Below are 6,000 nucleotides of genomic sequence, written 5' to 3'. Positions count from 1 at the left end.
CGAGGGAGTGGATCTGCCAAACGACACCGATAAAGCTCGCAATGTCACCAGAATCCGCTAGGGGGAGACGTAGAGGTGCGACAGCGGTTCACAATAGCGATACAAGAACACTCTCTTGGCGGCTGTTCCACACTAATCATCTCACCTTTCTGCTCATTTTCACATGAGCCTTAGCTAAAATTGACCACCAGAGCATTTATGCATTTGTTGATTATCCTTTTGATTTAATCTGCTATTGATCAAATAAAATACAGTGACCAACAGACAATTAAAAGCATACAGATTACAAATATACAACCACAAATGTTGTTTTCCTCAACACTAATGGGCTACATATTATACTGTCCACATACAATGTGAGGCTTTCCCCCCCACAATAAATTCCAATGGCTTGCATTTGTATTACTGGCTTGTCGCTGCATATCAAAACCTGCAAGATAGTACCTTGTTGCCAGATCATATCTGCTCAGCTCAAAGGCAAAATAAGTGTCTGCAATCCACCCAGAAATATTCACTCAATTACATCAAGTAAGAGATACATAGTCTCTCCCTCCAGTAATAGGCCTATTAGTATGACACAATGTAACTACATTACACCCAGTGGCTAGATATGACTTTTAGTATCATTGAAAGGACTGCTGTCTTTCACAGAGCTCAATAATTACAACCCCAGGAAACACAGGAAGAGACACTTGACAGTCAAACAGCAGATATTGAATTAGACAGATCCTCAGGTGATGGCACAACATGTTGTGTGTGAATGCCCTGATGTGGCTGGCCAGACAGCTAAGGATCCTAAGTGACACTGAGCTCTAATGGAGAAACAATGGAGATTAATCGCAGTCAGTGCTACTCTTGTAAATAACAGGAAATCTCTCTCTCTCTCTCTCACACACACACATGTTTTAGACTATTTAATACCAATAAAAGGGCTATAGCTAATGCTATAATGATCTGAATATCAACAAGTGTTGGGCAGGTTTTAAAATAATTTGACACACACACATACACTCTGTTCTCTTCATATGAAGCCTTTTTCAGCCCACCCACAAGGCCCATATCGTTTTTGTGAACTCGCAAAAAATTATATAACATGATAGCTTTCCAGCTGACAATGAAGTGTGTTCAGAGGTGTACATTTCCCTCTCAAAGCACTTAACTGTAGCAATTATAAGTGGTGGGGGTCCCACCTACAGCACATATCCTTTCTGCCTTCCCACTTGGATGACAATAGGCTGGGTAAAATAATTAAAGTGCACTATATGCCTGCGTGAAGCCTATTCTGGGATGCAGGGAAAATGTCTGACTTAGCAATTCCTCTCCAAATGTTCTCTAACGAGGATACAACATCATTGGTGGTAATACATCCTATGGCCTCTGTTGTTGATTTCACCTCCTTGACCGGTGGTCAGTCAAGGAGCACTCCACAGGTACGCATTTGGGGTCTTGCTCCTTATAAAAACTAGGTCTCCGTAAAGACTTTTGGCAGCGAATAGGGAGGCTAATCAGCATTGGGCAGAGAGCTACTTATTCAAACAGCACTCGACTAAACGTTTGGCTCTATTTTAATTATTCGCTTTACTGGGCTGTTTGTCCCTCATCATGATCACATCAACAAACCCTGCAGCAGGAAACATCCTCCCTTCCAAGGCTTTTTGTCTCTATAAAACAGAGATAGTGCTGTTTCATTGACCTATGACCTTCTGATGGTGATCAACTGATTTCCTGCATGTTATAATTCTTATTACTAAATGTGCATAAGCTCACGAGTACAATAATTAATATGGCAACGACAGGGGTTTGATGCCACGGTAGCAAGAGGGTTAACTGCAGTTGTAGCCTAAAGAATAGTTGCCTTATCATCTTAGATTCTCACCTCCTGTGTCTCGAACTCGATGGGAATTCATTGCAAGTAGGACCCAACAGTGCCCTGGGCCATACACCTGAGCTCCATTATGCTGTAGCTCTTAAGCAGAACCATCTGTTGCCGCTGTGCCAACACTAAAGCCTCTCCCTCTGGACTTCCTGTGTACTTATGCATATATTTATCAAGAGTCCTCTAGCTATCTAGCTGTTTATACCACTCCAGCTCCCAGGCAGACATTATGATGTTGTGTAGTTCAAAAATTGATTGCTTGCTTTCAACATAACAGAAAATAATTTTGATTACGAGAACTACATACCAACCAACTTTAATGATTCCAGCCATTCAGGTAACAAAAATAATGGAAAACAAGAAAATGGAATTTGTGCAGGCACTGGTGAGGAGTTTGTGTAACTTCATATGTAATCCTCCACCCAGCAGGTCCCCTGTGTTAAGATATTCTTAGACACATTGACTTACATGTAGGTTTTTGGGCAAACTCCCAATACTTCATTGATTCTAGAGGCTCCCATACTGGCTATGGTTGCTCTAATTTCCACTTAATCTATTTGGTGTGCTTTTGTTTTAACATGATCTAGTTGATCTAAATATGGCTCAGTGAATTAGAAACAAGCCTATCCTCTTACCTCAACACTATTCATTGAGTGACCTAATATGAAAGTTGTCAGTCATAAACCTTTCAATTGATTCCTGTTGGATCCTAAGGCCATGATACAGGCCTAGGGGAGAACATTCAAGAAATAAACACTAATAAATTATGTTTTGGGAAAGACTAAGTCAAAGCTACATTGAACAGATTGTATAATCTTACAGTTTAAACACTCCAAAAGTCAGTCAGAACATGAATAAACAACCAGCAGCACAATCTGAAGTAAATAATCAGAACAGAAGACATTAAAGCACACCTGGTAGAGACAGAATCTTGTGCGGTTCTCACCTGATCTTTAATTCTGCTCAGGTCAGAGGTTGTCATGGCTGACAGAGTGTGCAGGAGCAGAGGAAATGTGACGTTGCGTAATACTTCCACTTCCCTCCCTGCCTCCGCCCATGAACACTGCTGAGCAAATCAAGAGACATGACATCATACAAATCCAGAATACATTCAATTTGATATCAAATCAAATGTATAAAGCAATTCTTCAGCTGATGTCACAAAGTGTTGTACAGAAACCCAGCCTAAAACCCCAAACAGCAAGCAATGCAGGTGTAGAAGCACGATACTGCATTCATTTTTAAGGTAAAGCCCACACACTTCAAGGCAACATTCCTATACATAGTCAAAAGCTACAGTGTATTGGTTGTATAATTGCTATTATAGCATACATTGCTACAGTTGACATTCAAGTAACTTTAAGACATCATGCTGTGGCAGTCATACTAGCAGAGGGGCATAGGAACAATGATGTCAGACTTCATCACCCCTGTCCTTATGTTCCCACAGATTCTGCCTTTTCTGTGGTTATAATCTCTTCCCCAGGATATTACTCACCGTGCAGGTATCAGGTGCATGAGAATACCATATTGGTGGTAGAATGTCAATGTGCAGTGCCTTCGGAAAGTATTCAGACCACTTGACTTTTTCCACATTTTGTTAGGTTACAGCCTAATTCTAAAATTTATTCAATTATTTGTTCCCCTCAATCTACACACAGTACCCCATAATGACAAAGCAAAAACAGGTTTAGACATTTCCGCCAATTTATTTAAAATAAAAATCACATTTACATAAGTATTCAGACCCTTTACTCAGTACTTTGTTGAAGCACCTTGGCAGGGATTACAGCAGAGTCTTTTTGGTTATGACGCTACAAGCTTGGCACACCTGTATTTGGGGAGTTTCTCCCATTCTCTACAGATCCTCTCAAGCTTTGTCAGGTTGGATTGGGAGTGTCGCTGCACAGCAATTTTAAGGTCTCGTCAGAAATGTTCGATGCGGTTCAAGTCCGGGTTCTGGCTGAGCCACTCAAGGACATTCAGAGACTTGTCCCGAAGCCACGCCTGCATTGTCTTGACTGTGTGCTTAGGAAAGGTGAACCTTTGCCCCAAGTCCTGAGCGCTCTGGAGCAGGTACTTAGCTCCGTTGATCTTGCCCTCATTCCTGACTAGTCTCCCAGTTCCTACTGCTGAAAAACATCCCCACAGCATGATGCTGCCACCACCATGCTTCACCGTAGGGATGGTGCCAGGTTTCCTCCAGACGTGACGCTTGGCATTCAAACCAAAGAGTTCAATCTTGGTTTCATCAGACCAAGGAATCTTGTTTCTCATGGTCTGAGAGTCTTTAGGTGCCTTTTGGCAAACTCCAAGCGGGCTGTCATGTGCCTTTTACTGAGGAGTGGCTTCCGTCTGGCCATTCTACCATAAAGGCCTAATTAGTGGAGTGCTGCAGAGATGGTTATCTTTCTGGAAGGTTCTCCCATCTCCACAGAGGAACTCTAGAGCTTTGTCAGAGTGACCATTGGGTTCTTGGTCACCTCACCTGACCAAGGCCCTTCTCCCCCAATTGCTCAGCTTGGCCAGGCAGCCAGCTCTAGGAAGAGTCTTGGTGGTTCCAAACTTCTTCCATTTAAGAATGATAGAGGCCACTGTGCTCTTTGGGACCTTCAATGCTGCAGACATTTTTTGGTATACTTCCCCAGATCTGTGTCTCGGCACTCTACAAGCAATTCCTTCGACCTCATGGCTTGGTTTTTGCTCTGACATACAATGTCAACTGTGGGATCTTATATAGACAGAAGTGTGTCTTCCAAATCATGTCCAATCAATAGAATTCAACCAAGTTGTAGAAACAGCTCAAGGATGATCAATGGAAACAGGATGCACCTGAGCTCAATTTTGAGACAGTCAAAATTGACAGTCTGAATACTTATGTAGATAAGGTTTTCCTGGGGTTTTTTGCAAACATTTTTAAAAACCTGTTTTTGCTTTGTCATTATGGGGTGTTGTGTATATTGCTGATCAATTATTTTTTATTTAATCCATTTTAGAATAATGCTGTAATGTAAAAAATGTGGAAAAAGTCAATGGGTCTGAATACATTCCGAAGGCACATTGACATGTGGATGTCAATTAAAGCAGCCCCCAGCACCTCTGATTCAGAGGGTTTGGGTTAAATGCAGAAGACACATTTCAGTTGAATTCACTCAGTTGTACAACTGACTAGGTTTCCCCCTTTAAAGTGTTGGTACCATGTTTCATGAGCTGAAATATAAGATTCCAGAAATGTTCCATACGCACAAAAAGTTTATTTCTCTCAAATTTTGTGCACACATTTATTTACATCCCTTCGTGAACATTTCTCATTTTCCAAGATAAACCTTCCACCTGACAGGTGAGGCATATCAACAAGCTGATTAAACAGCATCATTACACAGGTGCACCTTGTGCTGGGGACAACAAAAGGCCACTCTAAAATGTGCATTTTGTTACACAACACAATGTCACAGATGCAATTGGAATGCTTCCTGTAGGTATGTCCACCAGAGCTGTTGCCAGAGAGTAGAATGTTATTTTCTCTGCCATTTGCCACCTCTGTCATTTTAGAGAATTTGGTGGTATGTCTAACTGGCCTCACAGCCGCAGACCACTTGTAACCACGCCAGCCCAGGACCTCCACATCCAGCTTCTTCACCTGCAGGCTCGTCTGAGACCAGCCACCTGGACAGCTGATGAAACTGTGTGTTTGCACAACTGAAGACTTTCTGCACAACCCGTCTCAGGGAAGTTCATCTGCATGCTATTTGTCCTCACCAGGGTCTTGACCTGACTGCAGTTCGGCATCGTAGCCACTTCAATGGCCACTGGCATGCTGGAGAAGTGTGCTCTTCATGGATGAATCCTGGTTTCAACTGTACTGGGCAATGGCAGACAATGTATGGCGTCATGTGAGCGAGCGGTTTGCTGATGTCAACGTTATGAACAGTGTCCCATAATGGTGGTGGGGGCAACTTCGCAGTCATTGAAGAGTGGTACAACATACCACAATCAGCGCCATGCAAAGGAGATGCGTTGTGCTGTATGAGGCAAAAGGTGGTCACACCAGATCTGACTGGTTTTCTGATCCATGCACCTGCCCTTCAGGGCTAAGTTGAGAATCGAATTACACAATTACACAC

Source organism: Oncorhynchus kisutch, linkage group LG3 (assembly GCF_002021735.2).
Source record: "Oncorhynchus kisutch isolate 150728-3 linkage group LG3, Okis_V2, whole genome shotgun sequence".
Lineage (NCBI taxonomy): Eukaryota > Metazoa > Chordata > Actinopteri > Salmoniformes > Salmonidae > Oncorhynchus > Oncorhynchus kisutch.
This window is presented reverse-complemented; position numbering follows the sequence as displayed.